We start from the raw sequence: 23,750 nt of genomic DNA, 5'->3' as shown, positions 1-23,750 counted from the left end.
AGTGTTCTGTGCTGTTATGGGACACTGCCACTTACTCTGACCCAGTCATTCCTGAGTAACTGCCAAGCATGATCTTTCTTAAAAATCTGTGGAAGGAGATGGGGGTGAAAACAGAATGGCCTCACTTAACACGTCATCCTCCATACATTCACATGCCTTCTTGAACGCAAAGGCTAGAATTCGGGTAACACCTGTAAAATCCCATCTCAGACTCCATCTAGGCAAAAGGCAACTCCATGAACCCTCCTCAAGTGGCACTCAACCCGACTCAGCTTTCTAAAGCCACTACTCATCTCCTTGCTCAACAACGAATGATGTAATGAGTGCTCCCAAGTACTCAGCATGATGCTAAGTGCTTCATGAGTCTCTTCTTTTTTAACAGCAACCCTGTGAGATAAACAAACTCCTGGTCCTCGCTTAACAGTGAAGCCATGGCACCCACAGCTTGCATGACCATCAGGACCACACACACATGATGGATGGACGCAGGTGTGGAACCCAGCAGGGCAGTTCTAGGCCAGCCCCCGTGCTACTGGACAACCTTCCAGACCGCTCGGCTCTGCATGTAAGCACCGTGCATCTGGGGCCCAGAACCAGACAAGCTTCATCACCCTAGTTCCACTCTCCAACACAGCTGGAGCGGACTTCTCACCGTCCCGCAAACACAATGTGAAAACCAGCCCCTAACCCGGGCATATTTATAGCACTGCCCACCACATGGAATGCTCTATTTCCTCCTTCTCACCCTCCAGGAAGGCCAACTGCAATTCTACATCTTCTCAAACTATTCCTTTTCCCAGCCTTTCCACCTCTTTTGAGTGTCTCTGTTCTGAGAACTGCTGGAGATCTGTGTACCTGAATACTTAAGAGTTCAGGATGAGTGCTGATGTTTGGGGTTCATCCAGTCTACCAGGTCAGGCAACAAACACCCTGGAGGCAGGGACACATAGGACCCAGCACATGTCTGTGAGCTGAGCAGATGCTCAATACCTGCTGGCGGAACATATGACAATCTCACAGAATACAGAAGGTAAAGTGAACGCAGCACACCGACCGTCATGAACACTTGGGACATCATCTCAAGACTTCTGGGGTAAAAGTAAAGGCGCACATAACATCCAGAGTATTCCTCAACTGGACAACCTATTTCCCTAGCTGATCACACCAACTAAGCAGGCATGTCTGTGTTTGGATATTACCAGTCTATGCATATGTGAGTGTAAACAGCCAGGGACTGACACTCGAGCAGTGTTCAAACACAGCACTGGAAACAGAATGAGGCATCCCAATTTGTTGGAAACAAAATGATGTTCTGAAAAGGCTGATAAGATGGCAAATGAAAGTAAAATGCACTCAGCTGCCATTCTTTTCGGCTCTGGGTCATTTACGTAACAAACACTTCCTAGGACCTGCTCTTTAAACACTCTCCGTAGGCACTCTGATGCTGCCAGGGTCCGGCAGAGATCTGTGTGAAGTACCTCGGCTGTCTGAGAATGTTTCAGTGTCAGCATGAGCTATTTATTCTTTTACATTTGAATGAGGTAAAACCTGCTCTCTGACTACCATTGGAATTCAAATACAGTTTTGAGAAGTCAAAAAGATACACAGAGATCTGGGTCAGAATCTGAAGCATTTCTGACTTTCAGTGATTTTTTTTTTTTTTTTTTAACAAGAGCAACTCACAGGAGAGAGAAAGGGAGGGAGCAGATGCAGAGAGCAGGTGTGGTCTCATCAGCACCAGGGGTCTAGCACGAGGCAGCGCGGCAGCCTTTCTGCTTTCCCCAGGGCCCTGGCACCCAGCCACAGCCACGGCCCTGAGCTCCCTCACCGTGGCCGCACAGACCGCAGGTTCCGCTGGCCCTGTGCTTCCATGGCAACGAGGAACCTTTGTGGGACAATCATCTCTTACTGGGCTAAGCCAATCATACAGCTTGATAGCAGAAATCTTCAGGTGGCATCCTCTAAAAAAGAACACTCTCTGAAGGGTATCTACTTGTTGATGTGGCTCAGCAGTGAAGAACCTGCCTGCCAATTCAGGAGACGCAGGCTCGATCCCTCGATCCCCTGGAGGAGGTAATGGCAACCCACTCCAGTAGTCTTGCCTGGAAAATTCTATGGACAGAGGAGCCTGGTGGGCTATAGTCCATGGGGTAGCAAAAGAGTCAGACACGACTTAGTGACTAAACAACAACAACCTGCTGATGTATCTTGCTAGAAGACTGCCAGATTAGCTTTTAGATATAGTGTATCTATATTAAACGCCCTTTGGTAATACATACATTACTCAGAGGGGGAGAATGAAATCCCTATGAACTTTATGCAGTTCAAGGAGTACATGAGCCAGTGCTGTGACCACGGGATGAATCGTAAGAAAAAGGGCACTTTCTGGCACTTACCTGCTGGAGCAGCAGGTAGATACTCTACAATAAGGGGAAGAGGACCAAGCACCTCTCCGCAGGGAGGTGAGGGCCAGCTCTCTGGGATAAGGAAGGAAGCTAAGGGAGAGCCCTGGGACATAGGAAGTCTTAAATCATTCATAGGTCAGAAAGTGCCCAGGCTTTTCTGAAGTCTACTACTATCATCATCTGTCTCCTTACTTGTAAGAAACAGCAAAAGGTACAAAGGGTAGAGATTCAACAAACAAAAACAAACACTCATTTTGGAGATCTTCTGAATGCCCTTAAATGAACTGGCATGTGCACACTGATTCCACACTCACTCACTCCCCCAAGGCTGACTGGGACCTGGCTAAACTAGGGTGAGTATAACTTGACATCAGCAGGCATATAAGTTCAGGCTGCTAGAACAAAAGAGTATAAAATGGATAGCTTATAAATGACAGAAACTTATTTCTCACAGCCGTGGAGGTTGGAAGTCCAAGGTCAGGGTGGCACCATGCCTGGGTGCTGGTGAGAACACAGCCATATCTAGTTGGTGGGTGGCCCAGCACCACTGTAATCTCACATATGCTAAGAGCCGAACAGAGGCAGCAAGCTCACATGATTCTTATAAAGGCATAATCATAAGGGATCCAGGCTTCCCTGCTGGCTCAGATGGTGAGTCTGCCTGCAACATGGGAGACCCAGGTTTGATCCCTGGATTGGGAAGATCCCCTGGAGAAGGAAATGGCAACCCACTCCAGTACTCTTGCCTGGAAAATCCCATGGACAGAGGAGCCTGGCAGGCTATAGTCCATGGGGTTGCAAACAGATGGACACGACTGAGCGACTTCATTTTCATAAGGGATCCACCCTCAGCACTTTGTCTAACCTTGCGTGTGTGTGCGTTAGTCGCTCAGCCATGTTTGACTCTATGCAACCTCATGGACTGCAGCCCGCCAGGCTCCTCTGTCCACGGAATTCTCCAGGCAAGAATACTGGAGTGGGTAGCCGTTCCCTTCTCCAGGGATCAAACCCAGGTCTCCGACATTACAGGCAGATTCTCTGCTGAAGGAGCCACCGGGAAGCCCCAAAGGGCCACCTTTTAACACCATGATGTTGGTGAGCGGAGATATGACTTCACCACAAGAATGCTGGAGGACACAAGCCTTCAGAAGATAAGACTACATGTCCTTTGATGTGTTATGTTCCTCTAAGACCACCATACAGGGATTCCCATGCTTGTAAATTCACTTCTTCCATAGGGAAGATCCCATCATTTCTTTTTTTTTGCAACCCCTCCGCCCCAAAACAGTTCTTAATAGAATGAAGAAGGGGAAATATAAAAGCCAGAGGACAGATGGGTAAATGAAATGACATCAGGAAAAAAACTTGCTGATAAAAATGTAAATAGAGTAAACAGGATGATTAAACAGTACAAAGCACCACAAACATTTGGAATTTTTATGAATGTAGTGGTCGCAAACTGCAGATGGCGAAGGTGCTGACAACCATCTGTCAAGAAATAGCTTTTAATGGGAAAAGGAAATTATTTGACTTAGAGCCACTAAAATCTACCAATGACAAGAAGCTCATAACTCCAACAGAGGGAAAAAGAAAGAAAAAAAAAAAAAAGAACATTTACTTTTGGACGAGGACAGTTTAAACTACCTACCTAAGTTCCATCTGTTCCATACAGAACACCAGCAGGGACGCCCTCCACTAAGGCTGTCACTACTGCCATGGCCCCAAGAATCAGCTGAAGCCAGCACCCTAAAGTGGCGGGATTTCTAGGGAAATGCACAAATGAGATGAGTGGGTGGAACGGCACTTTCCTTATCATCCTGACTTCTGGGAATCAAGTAACAGGGCTTACTCTCCTCTCCTCTCCCCCTGCCTCACAGACCTCATATACTCTTCAGAAGATCAGTCTCTTTCATGTTAATGAGGGGAATTTTTCATGGAAATACAGGAAGAGCAAGACAGTTTTAAGTCTTCCAGATCTGCCTACAGATTCCTACGCTTTTGCTCCTTCAGTTTACAGTCCTAGAAGCCATCAGCATCAGTGCCATGAGGGAGCTTGTGAGGAATGCAGAGTCTGGGGCCTCAGGTGATCGGGACACAATTAAAATTTCAGAAGCACTGTGACTGGATGAAAAATATTTCTTCCTCCTGAGATTAGGCACTTCTCCCCACATGCCAGGGATCAGTAGAGTTAGGCCAAGTCTGGGACGATCTGAGCATCAGAATGAATGATAGTGGGGATTACAACACACTGAATTTAAAGAAAAGAAGCCATGAGTCTAAATTTATAACAAACAGATGAATGGGTAAGAGGAAGTTCTTCTTTAAAAAGAAGGCCACTTTATTCTTTTTTATTTTTTAATATGATTTTCTGTATTTTTTTGGCTGTGCTGGGCCTTTGCTGCGTGCGCTTTCCTTTAGCGCAGAGAGCAGGGATCCACCTTTGCAATGTGTGGGCTTCCCACTGCGGTGGCTTCTCCAGGTGCAGAACACAGGCTCCTGGGCACCTGCGCTCTAGGGCACAGGCTCAACAGTGTGGCTCACAGGCTTTGTTACTCTGCGGCACATGGAATCTTCCTGGGGATCGAACCTTTGTCTCCTGCATTGGCAGGCAGATTTTTTTTTTTTTTTAACTATTAAGCCAGCAGGGAAGCCCAAAAGAAGGCCATTTTATAACTATCTCAAGAATGAAAGAGAAAATTACCATTTTGCAACCACCAAAATTATAGTGGATTCAGGCAAGAATATCCAGGAATCCTAAAGCCATGAAGTAAATGTTTGTCGGGGCACTAAGATATTTACACACTGATGCGGTATCCCTCCACATACTACTTATGAATTACAAGAGGAAAAAGGCACCTTTACAGAGGAGAACTCTATTGGACACTACATTAATCAAGTGATCAAATTTAACATCATCAGTAACAGGACCACCTGACATATGTATCTGCTGAGGTGGTGCATACAGAAGGACATACTAGCAGCTACGTGATATTCCTGCCCCCTAAATGTATAACCTGACCCTAATTTATATAAAGAAATAAAAATAAGCCCACATTGAGGGACATTTTATGAATCAAATGGCCTGTACTTTTCAAAAATGTTAGTGTTATGAAAGACAAGAACTGAGAAAGATGAAAGGGGCTTGATAACTAAATGGAATGTGTGATCCCAGACTTTTTCCTGGATTGAGACTTCCTTTTTGCTCTTTTATGGATATTACTGTGGAAAAGGGCATCACTGAGACAGGTCTGCATATTAGCTAATGATACTGTATCAATGTTATTTTTCCTGAATATGGTAACTGTAACTCCTTTTTAGGGAATACAAACTGAAGTATTGAGAGGTGATGGGTCATATCTGCAACTTATTCTTAAATAGTTCTTTAGTCCTATTTAAAAGACGTCTCCAGTATAGACCTCTTAAACAATGAGGTCTGCAATAGCATATGTGTGTGTGTGTGTGTGTGTGTGTGTGTGTATAAAACAAACAAAAAACAAGATGTCCTTTTCTTCATAGGGCACTGGAATGCAAAAGTAGGAAGTCAAGAGATAACTGGAGTAAAAGGGAAGTTTGGCCTTGGAGTACAAAATGAAGCAGGGCAAAGGCTAACAGACTTTTGCCAAGAGAATGTGCTGGTCATAGCAAACATTCTCTTCCAACAACACTCTACACATGGACATCACCAGATGGTCAATACTGAAATCAGATTGATTATATTCTTTGCAGCCAAAGATGGAGAAGCTCTATACAGTCAGCAAAAACAATACCAGGAGCTGACTGTGGCTCAGATAATGAACTACTTATTACAAAATTCAGACTTAAATTGAAGAAAGTAGGGGAAACCACTAGACCACTCAGGTATGACCTAAATCAAATCCCTTATGATTATACAGTGGAAGTGACAAGTAGATTCAAAGGATTAGATCTGACAGAGTGCCAAGAAATATGGACAGAGGTTCGTAACACTGTACAGGAGGCAGTGATCAAAACCACCCCCAAGAGAAAGAAATGCAAAAAGGCAAAATGGGTGTCTGATGAGGCCTTACAAATAGCTGAGAAGAGAAGAGAAGGTAAAGGCAAAGGAGAAAAGGAAAGATATACCCGTTTGAATGTAGAGTTCCAAACAACAGCAAAGAGAGATAAGAAAGCCTTCCTAAGTGATCAATGCAGAGAGATAGAGAAAAACAAGAATGGGAAAGACTAGAGATCTCTTCAAGAAAATCAGAAATACTGAGGGAATATTTCATGCAAAGATGCGTTCAACAAAGGAAAGGTATGGACCTAAGAAAAGCAGAAGATATTAAGAAAAGGTGGCAAGAATATACAGAAGAACTGTATAAAAAGATCTTAATGACTCAGATAATCACAATGGTGTGATCACTCACCTAGAGCCAGACATCCTGGAGTGTGAAGTCAAGTGGGCCTTAGGAAATATCACTACAAACAAAGCTAGTGGAGGTGATGGAATTCCAGTTGAGCTATTTCAAATCCTGAAAGATGATGCTGTGAAAGTGCTGTACTCAATATGCCAGCAAATTTGGAAAACTCAGCAGTGGCCACAGGACTGGAAAAGGTCAATTATTATTCCATCCCAAAGAAAGGCAATGCCAAAGAATGCTCAAACTACCGTACAATTGCACTCATCTCACATGCTAGCAGGTACTTTCCTGGTGGCTCAGATGGTAAAGCATCTGTCTGTGATGCAGGAGATCCGGGTTCAATCCCTGGGTTGGGAAGATCCCCTGGAGAAGGAAATGGCAACCCACTCCAGTACTTTTGCCTGGAAAATCCCATGGACGGAGGAGCCTGGTAGGCTACAGTCCATGGGGTCACAAAGAGTCAGACACGAATAAGCAACTTCACTTTCACTTTTTCACATGCTAGCAAAGTAATGCTCAAAATTCTCCAAGCTAGGCAAAAGCAAGAGAATTCCAGAAAAGCATCTACTTCCACTTCACTGATTATGCTAAAGCCTTTGACTGTGTGGATCATAATAAACTGTGAAAAATTTTTAGAGATGGGAATACCAGATCACTTTACCTGCCTCTTGAGAAATTTGTATGCAGGTCAAGAAGCAACAGTTAAAATCAGACATGGAAGAACGGACTGGTTCAAAATTGAGAAAGGAGTATGTCAAGGCTGTATATTGTCACCCTGCTTATTTAAATTATATGCAGAGTACATCATGTGAAATGCCTGGCTGGATAAATCACAAGTTGGAATCAAGACTGCCAGGAGAAGTATCAGTAACCTCAGATATGCAGATGACACCACCCTTATGGCAGAAAGTGAAGAGGAACTAAAGAGCCTCTTGATGAAAGTGAAAGAGGAGAGTGAAAAAGCTTAAAACTCAAAAAATGAAGACCATGGCATCTGGTCCATAACTTCATGGCAAATAGATGGGGAAACAGTGGCAACAGTGACAGATGACTTTCTTGGGCTCCAAAATCACTGCAGATAATGACTGCAGCCATGAAATTAAAAGACGCTTACTCCTTGGAAGAAAAGTTATGACAAATCTAAACAACATATTAAAAAGCAGAGACATTACTTTAACTTCAAAGGTCTGTATAATCAAAAGTAAGGTCTTTCCAGTGGTCATGTTTAGATGTGAGAGTTGGACCATTAAAAAAAAAAGCTGAGTGCTGAAGAATTGATGCTTTTGAACTGTGGTGTTGGAGAAGACTTGAGAGTCACTTGGACAGCAAGGTGATCAAACCAGTCAATCCTAAAGGAAATCAGTCCTGAATGTTTGTTGGAAGGACTGATGCTGAAACTGAAGCTCCAATATTTTGACCACCTGATGAAGAACTGACTTATTAGAAAAGATCCTGATGCTGGGAAAGATTGAAGGCAGGAGAAGGGGACAACAGAGGATGAAATGGTTGGATGGCATCACCAACTCAATGGACAGGAGTTTGAGCAAGCTTCGGGAGTTGGTGATGGACAGGGAGGCCTGGTGTGCTGCAGTCCATGGGGTGGCAAAGAGTTGGACACAACTGAGTGACTGAATTGACTGAGGCAGTGAACTGAAAACCTCACGTGTTCAAGCTGGATTTAGAAAAGGCAGAGGAACCAGAGATCAAATTGCCAACATCTATCAGATCATAGAAAAAGCAAGAGAATTCCAGAAAAACATCTACTTCTGCTTTATTGACTACACTAAGGAGAAGGAAATGGCAAACCACTCTAGTATTCTTGTCTGGAGAATCCCAGGGACAGGGGAGCCTGGTGGGCTGCCATCTATGGGGTCACACAGAGTCGGACACGACTGAAGTGACTTAGCGGCAGCAGCAGCAAAGCCTTTGTATTGATGACAACAAACTGTGGAAAATTCTTTAAGAGATGGGAATACCAGACCACCTGGCCTGCCTCCTGAGAAATCTGTATGCTGGTCAGGAAGCAACAGTTAGAACTGGTCATGGAGCAACAGACTGGTTCCAAACTGGGAAAGGAGTATGTCAAGGCTGTATGTTGTCACCCTGCTTATTTAACTTATATGCAGAGTACATCATGAGAAACACTGGGCTGGATGAAGCACAAGCTGGAATCAAGACTGCTGGGAGAAATATCAATAACCTCAGATAGGCAGATGATACCACCCTTTTGGCAGAAAGAGAAGAAGAACTAAAGAGCCTCTTGATGAAAGTGAAAGAGGAAAGTAAAAAGCTGACTTAAAACTCAACATTCAAAAAACTAAGACCATGGCATCTGGTCCCATCACTTCATGGCAAATAGATGGGGAAACAGTGGAAAGTAACAGACTACTTTCTTGGACTCCAAAATCACGGCAGATGGTGACTGCAACCATGAAATTAAAAGATGCTTGTTCCTTTGGAGGAAGGCTATGACCAACCTAGACAGCATATTAAAAAGCAGAGACATTACTTTGCCAACAAAGGTCAGTATAGTCAAAGCTACACTGTACTGACTGATATATATACAGAGAGAGAGAGAAAGCAAGTGTGGCCCAATGGTAGCAAGTGGCACATCTAAGTGAAAGTTATATGGGTGTTCACTGAACTATTCTGGAAACTTTTCTGCAGATTTTGAATTTGTAAACATAAAAAGTTGGAAATAGAAAAAGAGAGCAAATGATCTGAAAGTAATGCAATTAAAAATGACCCCCAGAACTGCCATATGACCCAGCAATCCCACTCGTGGGCATACACACCAAGGAAACCAGATCTGAAAGAGACACGTGTACCCCAATGTTCATCACAGCATTGTTTATAATAGCCAGGACATGGAAGCAACCTAGATGCCCATCAGCAGATGAATGGATAAGAAAGTTATGGTACATATACACAATGGAATATTACTCAGCCATTAAAAAGAATTCATTTGAATCAGTTCTAATGAGATGGATAAAACTGGAGCCCATTATACAGAGTGAAGTAAGCCAGAAAGATAAACACCAATGCAGTATACTAACACATATATATGGAATTTAGAAAGATGGTAATGATAACCCTATAAGCAAGACAGAGAAAGAGACACAGATGTATAGAACAGACTTTTGGACTCTGTGGGGGAAAGCGAGGGTGGGATGATCTGAGAGAACAGTATCGAAACATGTATATTATCAAGTGTGAAACAGATGGCCAGTCCAGGTTGGATGCATGAGACAAGTGCTCTGGGCTGGTGCACTGGGATGACCCAGAGGGATGGGATGGGGAGGGAGGTGGGAGGGGGGTTCAGGATGGGGAACACGTGTAAATCCATGGCTGATTCATGTCAATGTATGGCAAAAACCACTACAATATTGTAAAGTAATTAGCCTCCAACTAATAAAAATAAATGAAAAAAAAAAATTCAATCTTAAAAATAAATAAATAAATAAAAATGACCCCTAACCCACAACTTTCTAGAAAAATTAGAATACCACTACTAACTGTACCCTCTCCCACCTAGAGTAGTCTTGAAAGTGAATACAAGCACATGACAGGCTGAAAATACTCCTCCTTAAGAGAGTTCTAGGAAAAAGTCTTTTCTAGGCTCAAAGCCTGTTCTTTGGAAGTGAACCTCCTAATTCCTTCTACTATGTGCAGGGGGTGTTCTGGACACAGGAAATAGGGGCTGTGGAGCAAGCAAAGAACTGTTCTCATGGAACACACATTCTCATAGGAGGAGACAGAATAAATGTTAAGTAATAGTTAAGTGCTATAAAGCTCAGAGGGAAAGAGAGGGAGTGCTATTTAAAACACGTGGTTGTTATACTTCTGATATTTGTTTTATGTAATTTTGTTTCTTTGTTGTTAGGTGTCTAACAGTTTATGATGTCTATCTTCTTTGTGAGTTGTACCTTTAATCTTTAAAAATATTTACCTTTGTTTCATTTAACAAATTAATTAAAAAAAAAACAGGTGGCTGGATAAATGTCCATTGACAGAGGAATGGATAAAGAAGATATGGCACATATATACAATGAAGTATTACCGAGCCATTAAAAAGAAACAATGCCATTTACAGCAACATGGATGGACCCAGAGATTGTCATACTGAATGTAGTAAGTCAGATAGAGAAGCAGAAACATTGTATATCATCCTTTAAATGCAGAATCTAAAAAGATACAACTGAACTTATTTACAAAACAGAAACAGACTCACAGACTTAAAAAACAAACTAGGGTTGGCAGGGAGGAATGGGGAGAAGGATGGGGGAAAGGGATAGTTAAGGAGTTTGGGATGGGATATATATACACACTGCTATATTTAAAATGGATAATCAACCTACCGGATAGCACAGGAAACTCTGCTCAATGTTATGTGGCAGCACGGATGGGAGGAAGTTTGGGGGAGAATGGATACATGCATATGGGTCACTTTGCTGTCCATTTGAAACTATCAGCTACACCCCAATATAAAATAAAAAGCTTAAAATCATCTCAAAAAAAAAAAAGGGGTGGGGGGTTCCCTGGTGGTCCAGTGGTTAAGAATCTGCCTTGCAACGCAGGGGACACTGGTTTGATTTCTGGTCCAGGAAGATCCCACATATTGCGGAGCAACAAAGTCTATTAACCACAACTACTAAGCCTGAACTATACAGCCTGAGAGCTACAACTACTGAATCCACGGGCCAGAACTACAGAAGCCTGCAGGCCCAGAGCCTGTTCTCTGCAACAAGAGAAGCCACTGCAACTGGAGAATAGCCTCAGCTCCTCAAAACTAGAGGAAGCCCCACAAAGCAATGAAGACCCAGTGCAGCAATAAACGGTTAAGATGGCACATTTTAAAATAACAATAATAATATAAAAAATAAAACAGGTGGTGGAGGGACTTCCCTGGTGGTCCCATGGTTAAGACTCCATGCTTCCAGTGCAGGGGGCCTGGGTTCAATCCCTGGTTGGGAAACTGAGATCCTACATGTTGCAGGATGTGACCAAGAAATAAAATAAATAAAAATGAAAAATACAACAGGTGGTTGGAGAAGGACTCTAGTGAGGTGACAGTGAACAGAGACCTGAATGAGGTGAGGGAATAAACTGTGCAAGTAACTGGGGGGAGCACATACCAGGCAGAGGGCACAGTATGTGCAAAGGTCCTGAGGCAGGATGGTGCCCAAGCTGGCACAAAAGGGAGACTGGAGGTGGTCAGGTCATGGAGTCCCTCCTAGGCCATCATCCAGACTTTCCTATTTACTCTGATAAGCCAACTGCAGCCTCCTACCTGTCCATCTTGCACTGGACAGCTAACTACCCAGCCCTGTAATGAAGGGGCTACCAGGAGGGAGCAGCCAAGTGTGCTTGCTCAGGGCTAGGCTTGAGCATGCTTCCCCTTTCTACCAGTTTTCCATCTACGTCATTTCTTCCTCAGATGCCATACTTGGAAACACACTCTGCCTAACTCCTTTCTCCTTCCACTCCCATTTAAACCTCACACAAAGGTCTCCAGAAAGTTTTCTTTGGGTTGAGAGGTAAAAAAAAAAAAAAAAAAAGAGTCACATCATAGCTGGTAAGTTGAAGAGCCATATTTAGAACATCCACTGCTGGTTCTCCCAGAAGACATCATTCCTTTCCAGAGGTTAAGTTCTGAAGGGGCTGAGTCACAATAAAGCATTAGCATAAAAAGTCTTCAAAAATGCCCAGAAAGTGATTCAGAAAACATTGGCACCTGCCTCTCCATTCTCCTTTCATCAAACTTGTTTTTCTTCAAGTTTGCTGTTAAGCAACTTAAAGGCAGGGGCCATTATGGTCAGCCTTTCATTCCCAGTGACAAGCAAAGGGCGTGGCATATAGTAGTTCATCAATAAATAGTTGTGGGAATGTTTTAAAGGAAAAAGATTTAAAAGGCAATCTCTTATTAAGCTGATGGAGGTTGTCAAAATGTTAATATACTGTGCCTTTCATCTCTATTAACTGTAAACATATCATAACTGATTCAAATGCAGTCTGATGCAGGGTGCAGTGCTTGGTACATAGAAACTTACTAGATATTTGATGGATGGAGAAATGGTTAGACTGATAACTGACCAAACACCAGACAGGAACTATGTGGGCTGGCCTGTGAAGGCCATCGTTCATAATATTAACAGTATTTACAATATCTATTGACATTAATAATATTGCATCTAGAGGCAAAAGTGTACCTTGAACTTGGTACACTTTTTATAAACTAATAACCTAAAACATTTTTATCAACTAATAACAATTACTATAGAGTCCCCTGGACTGCAAGGAGATCAAATCAGTCAATCTTAAAGGAAATCAATCTTGAATACTCATTGGAAGGACGGATGCTGAAGCTCCAATACTTTGGCCACCAGAGGCAAACAGTCGACACGTTGGAAGAGACCATGACGCCAGGAAAGACTGAAGGCAGGAGGAGAAGGGGGCGACAGAGGATGAGATGGTTGGATGGCATCACCGACGCCACAAACATGAACTTGGGCATCAAGTGTCACTTGTAACAGGGATCTCTAGGATAGCTGCTATGTTTCCCCTCACAGCTGTGTTATGCGGGATGTAGAGGACTATGACTGATCTGGGGATGAGTGGCACAGCTTCCCTGTTAGCTGAGCTGAGCCAGGTGGACAGAGGTTACATTTTCCTAGTAATTTTGGTAATCTGGGGAAAAAAAGGAAACTAATAATATCCTTTCAAACTATTTGGGAGCAACTGTGCTCAAATATGGATGACATGGAGAATCAAAGAAATCAAGAATCTGACCAATGCAGTGGCTCTAATGAGAGACAGAAATATATAGATGCTTTAAAAACAATTATATTTACAGATGTGATCTCATGGAACTGGAAGGATTAGGGTCCTAAACCTGTATTACACACAATTTGACTCATTTATAAAAATTTTAAAAGTTGTTTATATAGATAAAAATTACAAATTTATTAGATAATTTAGATATATTCAGTATAAACACAGCTACATACTCTGAATTTTAAGAAATATCCTCATTTTTTGACATTTTATGAAAAAGAAGCTAAAACTGGAACACCAAAAAACTGTCACACTGTGCCCAGATAAAGGCAGTTTATTACCTTTCTCGAACTTGGAGACCTACATAGTACCAAACCGACACCAAAAGGACTCATTTTCGGAAAAGGAAACTGAGGCAGTTAAAAGGGAAAGGGATTTAAGGATGAGAGAGAAAAAGCAGGGAGCAACAATGAACTGGGGGTGGTGGAGCTTCTGCTATGTACAAGCAGTTGGTTTTGTTCTCTGAGCTCTCTCAGCATTTTCTGGGTTCTCATGCATGTCAGCTTTCAAGACTCCTGAGAGCCAAAGGTTTGCCTCGATAGAAACTGCTCCACTGTTTCATACCGATTTATTCTCCATTTTGGTAATTTACAAACAGGCCGGTTTAAAACAAAAACAAAACCCTGAAGAAAATGAAGAGTTTGACACAGATAACTAAAAAAACAAGGTCAAGGAGTATGCCATGTCTCTGTGGTTCTCCTAGCTTGGTAAGGCCCTGGATGAAATGCAAGCAGCATTTGCAGCATTTGAAATCATCTATTATCAAGGTCTAAACACGGTCCTTATTTTATAATGGAGAGAAAGTGAGCATGTGGTCATTAAGTCACCCCACAAACACTTTGCTGCAGGCCTACCCTGTACCAGGCACAGGATGCCAGGTGCCTGGAAAACACAGGTGAGTGAGGCAGATATGGCCTTGTCCTCATGGAGCTTACCTTCTAGAGGAACTGAATATTAATTATTCAATTTAAATTCAAATTAAATTTAATATTAATTAAATATTAAGTACATATTGGTTAAGCTGATCTAAAACAGCTGAAAGCAAGCCTCTAACAAAAGGAGGAGGGATAATCTGAAAAATCTTTCATGAAAACCTCACGATCACATAACTTTAATGACTTAGGCGACCTTAAAGTCATGGCTGACTCTTTGTGATCTCATGGACTGTAGCCCACCAGGCTCCTCTGTCCATGGGGATTCTCCAGGCAAGAATACTGGAGTGGGTTGCCATGCCCTTCCCAGGGCATCTTCCCAACCAAGGGATTGAATTCAGGTCTCCTGCGTTACAGGCAGAGTCTTTACCATCTGAGCCACCAGGGAAGTCGTAAGTTCAATCAATTATCCAACTCTGGGATCCTGTCTAAGACATCCCATCCCTAACAAATAGCTTCTCTAATGCAAGATTTGTCAGAATATTTTATGAGGAGTAAAGAATGGAGAGAAATATACTTCTAAAAATTTCTGTATAAAACCCAATAACTATTAAAAAACATGTTCTCTAAATTTTATCACAACCTAATTTGTAGTTCTAGTTACACTAAATGGAACATTTCTACAATTTTTTATGTCATGTTCCATAAACTCAAACTTCAAAAACAGCAACTAGTTGCACCATCACATTATGAAAACTGTTATGAAAGTGTTACATTAGCTTATACTGACATAACACATTTCAGAAATGTGGGTCTTACTGAAATCATTAGGTTCACAACTAAACAGCCTAAAAAAATCAGGTTTAAAGCTTTTGACTACCTACCCTTGGTTCTGCTCTTCACAGAATGTCAACATCAAAAGAATAAAAGAGCTGTAAAACATGTATCAATTTTGAAATTATAACAAACAAAACTGTTAGAGAAAGCAGGAAAAAGTAAGAAAGGAAATTCCCATTAACAGCTAGTTTGTTAGGATATACTGTCAAGAAGTTAAAACATCACTCATAAAAATATAAATTGAACATGTGTCAAAAATTTATTTAAATCATTAATTTAAAACAGCAGGATGACACATCCATTTCAGTGGAGTATAGGAAAGCCTGAAGTATATATAGTCAATGAAAGAGAATACTGAAAGAAGACTGTTTTTATATGTGTGTGTGTGAGTGTAAGTAGTTAATATGCTATAGGTCAATAAAACTACAAAATTGCAGGTTTATCTTCATTATCAGACAAAAACTGTTCACAAGTTATCAATCTACAATGAACATCTAACTTCACAGAACCTGGGTCCTGATCAATAGTAAATTAATAAGTTCAATAAAGATACAGTTCCCTAGAGAATCATGTGATCAGTGACTGGGTATGTCCGCCAATGCTTCAGCAGAACACTGAAAGGACATGCAATCATCACCCTTGTGCCTCATTCCCAAGTGTTGGGTAAGTTTTTCTTAACACTTTAATATGCAATAGAACCTTGGCTATACAAAATCCTCACACATGGGTTAGTCTTGATAGTGGCATGGTTGCAAGATCTAAGTGTTAGTTGCTCAGTCATGTCTGACTCTTTGCGACCCCATGGACTATAGCCCACCAGGCTCCTCTGTCCGTAGGATTCTGCAGACAAGAATACTGGAGTGGGAGGCCATTCTCTTCTCCAGGGGCTCTTCCCGGCCCAGGGATCAAACTTGGGCCTCCTGCACTACAAGCAGACTCGTTATTGTCTAAGCCACCAGGGAAGCCCAGAAACCTAAATTAGCCCTTAAAATGCTCAGTACCAAGGCGTATGCTGGTGCGTGGTAGGTGAACATCCCACTATCGCCAGGGCTGCAAAATCACTCTTTATTTGTTTGCCTGATTTTCATATCACTTTGCCTCTCTTCCTCTGTATCAGAAAATCTGATGCCTAATGTTGAGTTGCTTCTAGTCATTTCCACCAACATGTTTCTTTACTGTTTATCTTCCTTTAAAAATATCCCCTTTTATGAGTACCAATCATGTCAACCTTTTAACTAAACCAAACACAAACTCTTTCATCATAAATACATCTAAAAGTAATGAGTCAGAGGCTTATTCATTAATAAGCATCATATTCTATAGCATAAAGAGTTAATTCTTCCACCCATCCACCCCTTGTTCCAATATTAAGAAACACACTGAATGTTTATTACTTAAGATCACTGTTACTTAACGTTAACAATTCTACTAACTGAAAAACAAGTAACAAGAAGGAACTTTCTAAAGACTTCTTTCTAAGGGGTCAATACAGTAAAAACTTCTGTCTCTAGATTACATTACAGTTACAGTATCCCTCATTTAGAGTCTTAATAATTCATAGTAATGATGACTATGCAACAATGTGCCATATACTGTGCTAAAGGCTTCCCCAATTTCATCCTGTTTAATATTCACAAAAATTCTGTGAATTAGTTTGTATTATTAGTCCCATTTTTCAGATGAATAAACTGAGTCACGAGAATTAAATTATTCCACTTCTGAGCCCTTACGTTAAACCACTCTGCTACATCAACAGAGAAGACAGAAGAATTAAAAAACAGACATACTAACAGTAACAACATTTGTATGATAATTTTTATATGCAGGCACTATTTTAAGCAATGAACATACAGAACATGTGTATTTCTCACAATAACCCTCTGGAGTATGATTATTATTCCCAATTTACAGAAGAAGAAATTGAGGAAAAGAGACGTTAAGTACTTTGTCCAAGGTCACAAGGCTAAGAAGATGCAAGGCTGGAATGCAAACTTGTACAGTCTAGCTTCCAAGTCCAGGACCTTCCCCTCATGCCATACTGCTTCTTTTAACGATTTGAAAAGCACAGCACAAGTAAACAATCCTAACTCTTTAGAACCTCTGAGGGTGGAAATCACCACATTAAAGCACAGACCCGTAACTAAATGTTCATTACTATAATCAGAAGTCATCAAGAACAGATTAAAAGGTTTTCATTCAGCCTTGTTAAGAAGGCAAAAAAGTAACACACTTAAGCAAAATTTCATCCAAGATGAATTTCTAAAAAAATGTTTTTCTGGAAAACAAACTCAATACAGAACAAATGAGGTGTTACAGTAGCTTTTAAAATTCTTTCTGTAGAAACTGTTTTTGTTCTTGCAGCTTTGGGGTTTCTCAGAACTCCCTCAGGGGGCTGTGGGCAGAGGGAGAAGGGGAAGAGACAGGACCCCAGTTCCCCACTCCACCTTCAGACAAGCAGCTCTGTTTTTATTTTTTACATATTGGGTTTCCCCTTAAACTTTTGCTTTGATGGGACCGAGGCTCCCATGAGAACTCGGTCTGAGTGGGCGGCCCTTCTCGACTTCAGAAAGCTTTCCCCATCACTTCCCCAGCATCCCAGAAGATACACTTCACCGCATTTCTCCTCTTGCTTCTAGAATCTTATGCCCTAATCATTCTCCCACACGACCTTGCCTTTCTACCCTCCTGTGTCAACTATCATTGAGACCACAGCGCATGCTCACCAAATTCTTTCTATAGGGCCGGCTCTCGGTTAAATGTTTTCACATCAACTCCTTCACTGACTGTGCTCAACACCCGTGTGACTCAGATTCTGCCATGGCTCCAGTGCAGAGGGGAGCCCACTGTCCAACGCCACAGAGTGGTGGAAGTAGGATGAAAATCTAGATGGCCCACCTCAAGGGCTCCCGACTCTTAACCAGGGTGCTATTCGGCCTCTCAGTTCACGTTAATTCCTGTTCAAACCTTCCCTGAGACACTGTTCCAGACTCAACCTCCCCCAAACAAGACAGAACACAAAGCCCCCTCCAGAGTAGCACCTCACCTGGCGCTGACACATGCAGGGCACAGCTCTCAGGGCCCTGTCATCTGCCCACTCTGGGTAGTCTGGTGAGGAGGGTGAGGCTGTGAAAAGTACAAGGGAGATGGTCCCTCTTGTAGGCACACACATGTGCTTAGCCCTTCTCAAAAAGAGGGACTATCTCCTGTGCACTTTTCACGGACTTCACCCTCCTCACCAGACTACCCAGAATGGGTGTGGGCGCAGCGTAGGAAGATGTTCCCTGCTCAATGTCAAGGGACTGCCTGGTAGGTGGGACCCCTGGGTTCCGGTCACACCTGGTGTGATGCCCTGTGGAGGCAGCATCGTTGTCCCCATCCTGCCTGGCCCGCGAGGCTCCCCTCTCCACTCTGCAGCCTGCCTTCTGGGAGCCTGTGCTGGGGCCAGCTCAGGGGGTGAGCTGTGTATGCAGGGCAGCTAATGCCTCCAGGAAACAGCCTTGAGTCAAGGACGAATCTCCCTGCTCTCTTGCTCTTTAGGGAGGACAACTCCCCAGGTTCCCTCAAGGGACTGAGCTCTAGGTACCCACAGCAGTAATTCTCTCAAAACTCACCTTTATTGAAGGCTTCTTCTCTGCCCTGTCCCACTTGCCCACTTCCCTGCTGACATTCCTGGGAGAACCTCTCAGATAAACTGCTCACTCTCAAGTCCTTGTCTTGGGGCCTGTTTCTAGGAAAGCCAAACCGGGATTTCCTCTCCTTTGGGTCTCCCCTTCTCTACCAGTTAAAAGACCAGGACTGGAGAGAGGACCTCGAGTGCCTGTTCAGGCTCTAGCATCCTTTGCTTTCAATGATGAAAGCATCCAGCTGCAACTGATGATGAGGTTACCTCGTCACTGAGCCACTGTATCTAACCTTGGAGCCTAGCTCTATAAATGAGGAGGAAGAAGGCAGCACGGACCAGATGCCATCAGTGAGGTCCCTGTGGCCGCCGTGGTGGTGGCCTCAGCTACAGAGACCCTCATACCCAAGGTGATGCACTTTCCCAAGGTCGTCATTATGCACCGACTGAGGGATGCTTGAGCAGAAAAGGCCTGTTCATCTCAGCCCAAGTCAAGCCAGTTCTGAAGGGTCACTTTAGACCCAGCGCTCCTCGGGGGGCTGCGGAGGCTGCCGCTGGGCCTGCCTTCTTGTTTCTTTCCCATCCTTCAAAGGGCTGATAAACATCCTGAGTGTTCAACCCCACTTTGTGGTCGGCTTCCCAGAGGACCCCACCTGTGATGACTTCATTTTAAATTTTATTTATTATGTCATGAAAATCACAGACTCTGGAACTCTGCCTGTGGAAGCAGGCATGCTCCTTTTAATGCTATAAGGCCAGGAAGTGGTGGAGACAGGAGGAAATAAAGCAAAGTTTTTAATAAGATGGGAATGAGGCAGATACAGCCCAGCTATGTATGAGATGCGGTTTCGGTTTCTGAACAAAAGCAAAAAATACATGAAAGGTCAGCATAGTCAGTGAAACTGAAAGTTGAGAGAACTCAGATGAGGTAGTCTCAGAGGGCAATGAAAGAGAGAAATCTCTCCCAGAGAAAGAAAACAAGAATGGCCTTGCCAAGGAGAAGCAGACTAAACATACCATACATACCAAGTCAAAAATCATGGGGCAGAAATAATCCATCTGAAAGAGGGCCCTGGACCACATCCAACCCATAAGAGATACCATCCCCCGGTGTGACCAAGGCAAACGCCATCCTGGGAATTCCCACCAATGAAGCTCAGGTTAGATCATGCTCCTGAAGAGGCTGGGAGATTTCCACGATGCTACCACAGGCAGGGCCTCTGCAGAGACTCTCCCAATGACACTGAAGGACCGAGACGGCTCTCCAATGAGAAAGCTGGTGATGCTGCTCTGCCAAAGGTTGTGCCCAAGTGGTGGCAGCCGGTTACCTCCTCTGTTTGGCTCTGACCTCCTGGAGAGGAAAGGAGGCTAGCAGTGGATAATGACTGGAATTTAAAATAAGATGGTAAGTTGCAAGGGCATCACTGAGAAGGTGACATCTGGGCAAAGAGATAAGGACTTAGTCTCATGGTCACCAGGAGGAAGGTGGTGACACAGAGAGAAATGAATAAGCAAACAAAGCCGATGCCGGAGGAAGAGCAAGGAGATGGGTGTGGCCGAGAACTGAGAGGGTCTGAGGTCAGGGAGATGAGGGGCAGGTCTGACAGAGCCTTCTGGGCCACTGTAAGGATGCTGGCGTCTACTCAGAGAAGGTGGGAAGTCCTGGGAACACAGCTGTGTTGAGCGACATAATCTAACACTTCCATTTCCCTCCTCTGGATTGATTTTCCTCTGCAGCATGTCTTACCATCTGACAAATTATGCATGTTCTGTATTTACTGTCTCCACCCTTTAGAAAGCAAGCCCCATGAGGGCACATGATTTTTGTCTGTTCTTTTCACTGCTGCAGGGTCCCCCAGTGTCTGGCACTTAGTAGATAATCAATATTTATTTAATGAATGAATGGGTCATCTTGAGAAGAACCTGAAGAACTTTTCTAAATGGCAATATGAATTCAACAAAGAGTATGTTTCTACGCCCTCCAAAGATATTTAGATTGACACTGTGAGGCCAAAACAACATATTACCTTCTCTTTCTTTTAGGCACCTAGGTGCCCAAAGATAGAAATATGTTTCTATTAGTAACTTCTAAAAACTGGATGCTTAGATGCAGAAGAAAACCACAGACTCATCGAATCAGCAGTTTGGGAGGTTTTACACATATGGAATTCATTCATGAAACACACACCGAGAGACAGTGTCTATGAGATGCTCATTAATGAGGTTTCAAATGAACAGGATTCGGAGCCGCTGCCTTTCTGTGACAGGCCTGCCATTCTCAGGGGCAGAAGGGACCAGGGGAAGGGAGGAGAGCATGTACAAAGGACACGAGTGCCCTCGCCATCAGGACAGGGAATTCCCTTTGAAAATCACTGACCCTGGTGCAAAAAAAGCTTGAGATGCACCAGTATAAGGAAATGTGCCCTTTTTATATACAAAAGTTTTCAACATACCAATAGTTTATGGTCTAGAAAGTTTTCAAAAATAAATTCAGGTGTCTTTTTGTAATATTTGTGTTTCCTGATCAATCCACAGACTCAAGGCATAACTGAAATGATCTCTGTGCACAATAGTGAAAAAATGCTACAGGACAACATCACTGAAATTTAATTGAATAAAATGGAAATATTCTGGAAATATACTGGAGGGAAGAGGCAGGAGGGGATAAGAGTGGGGAAACTGCCAGGAGCTGCTGAAGAAGGAGTCAGAAAGGGACCCGTGGTTCTGTTTCCCTCTGGAGGTAAGGCCCCCACCTCCTCACCACCATCAGCCCTTTCATCCCTGAATTCAGAACTCTTCTGTGAGCTTACACCAGTCATGTAACCTCACTGAGTCTTCGTTTCCTTATAAAAAGGAGGCAAGGGACTTCCCTGGTGGTCCAGTGGTTAAGACTCTGCCTGCCAATGCGGGGGACACGGGTTCGGGAAGAATCCACATGCTGTGGAGCAACCAAGTCTGTGCACCGCAAGTACTGAACCTGTGCTCTAGATCCCACGAGCCGCAGCTACCGAAGCCTGCTCGCCTAGAGCCTGTGCTCGGAAACAAGAGAAGCCACTGCAAGGAGAAGCCCATGCACCACAACTGGAGGGCCGTCCCCGCTATCCACAATTAGAGAAAGTCCATGCACAGCAATGAAGGCCAAAAATAAACAAAATTATAAAAAGCGGGGGTCACCGTACAAATTCCACCTGCTGGAAGGTAAATAATGTAACACATCCAGCACTTAACACAATGCCTGGAGCACAGTGAGCCCTCAATAAACATCAGCAGTCACTGCGATGATAACACTGCCCATGAGATTTTATTTTCCAAACATGGCCACACTAACATATACCTCCCACCCGATAGGGCTCCTGCAGTGTGGTGCCGACATGCCTCCATCAAGCATTATGCCTTGAACCCTCCTCCTGAATCTGGGCAGGCCTGTGACCAGGTACAAGTGATTCTATGTGACTTCCAAGACTGGTTATAAAAGGTGACACAGCTTTCCTCCAGACCCTCCTCTCTTGAACCATGCTCCTTGGGAGCCCCAGGGGGCCACATAACAAGTCTGGGTCCTTTGATGCCTTCATGCTGGAGAATCCACATGGAGAGGTCACACAGAGAGAAGGATGCATCTGAGGAGCCCAGGTGTCTCAGACCAGGCACCAGTAAGTGAGCAAGCCTTAAGGCGATGCCACCCCAGCCTCTGAGCCTTCTGTCCTGAACCTGAATGGAATGGAGACAGGCCACAGAGCCAACCAGAATCAAAATTCCTCACCCACAGAAACCACAAGAGGCCACAGATGATTGTTTTATATCAAGTTTGGGGTGGGTCTGTCAGTCTATCAGACGACCAGAGCACTGCCAATAATAACTCCCCGTTTGCTTCTAACAGAGAAACCACAGCATGTTACTCTTTTGTTTAAGAAGGATTCCAACGGACCACAACATCATGCTGAGAATAAAAAGAATTGGGGAAGCTCCTCGGAGAACTGGGAGACTCGAGGGAGGGGCTGCCTCTCCTCCATCAGTGAATCCCCAAGGCCTCAGCAGCTCACTTAGTAAGTAGTGTAACTGAGTGAGATGAGCCACACAGCATGGAAAAAAGTGAACGAGAAGATGCATTATGAAAACCATGTATTCAATACGTATAGACTCCTTTCACCTGGTGCTGGGCATCCTGTTGTCAAGCTACCTTCCCAGCACCTGCAGGAACCCACTGAGCTCTCTAACACACAAGGAGTCCTGTGATGGACTTCAGACTCTCTATGAAGCAATCCATGATCAGCAGGGGATGGGAGCAAGTGGATGAAAAAATGAATGAATTACCCCTGCCCCCAGTCTGTCCTCCATCAGACAATTCTAAGCCATGTTCCTGGAGGGTCACCTATGGGATCAAGTCCCAGCTATCCATAGTGGCCACCAAGTTGCTGAACAAAACTTGGCTCCAGTTTCCTTTCTTTCCTATTAACTCTTTCAAGGGGCCAATCCTTTTCTTTGGTATTACTACTCAATATAAACTAATTGTCCCATAAAGCCTTGTTTTTGTTACTTAGAGGAATCCAGTTTAAGACTCACTTAAATTTGATTTAGTAAAATATGACTTATGTTCAACAATTTAATAACCCTATAAGGCAAGTTATCTTCTAGAAAGTGATAGAAATGATAAGAAAATAATATTGGGCTTTTCTTGCATAATTGTACTTTATGTTGTCCTTTAATTTTGACTTTTTTTTTTTTTTTTAAAGAGAGGAGGTATCTAGTATTAGGTGAAACTTTTCTCAAAGGTGTATGGAGTAATTTACTCCTTTCAATTCATGAT

General features: G+C 43.3%; 1 protein-coding gene across 3 annotated transcripts in view; it reads right to left on the bottom strand.

Moving 5' to 3' along the window:
- PCGF5 (polycomb group ring finger 5) overlaps positions 1–23,750 on the bottom strand; it is a 114,559-nt gene that overhangs the window by 68,772 nt on the left and 22,037 nt on the right. Inside the window, exon 1 of one of the 3 annotated variants that reach the window (XM_020876180.2) lies at positions 1,684–2,023. The exons of the other annotated variants lie outside the window; for them this stretch is intronic. The gene's annotated coding sequence lies outside the window, so the exon portion shown is untranslated. Of the gene's footprint in view, positions 1–1,683; positions 2,024–23,750 lie in introns of those variants that run through there. 3 annotated transcript variants of the gene reach the window in all.

The sequence above is a fragment of the Odocoileus virginianus genome, chromosome 7 (genome assembly GCF_023699985.2).
Source record: "Odocoileus virginianus isolate 20LAN1187 ecotype Illinois chromosome 7, Ovbor_1.2, whole genome shotgun sequence".
NCBI classification, from domain to species: Eukaryota; Metazoa; Chordata; class Mammalia; order Artiodactyla; family Cervidae; genus Odocoileus; species Odocoileus virginianus.
Note: the sequence above shows the minus strand (reverse complement) of the source record. Positions and strands in the feature narration are given on the sequence as shown.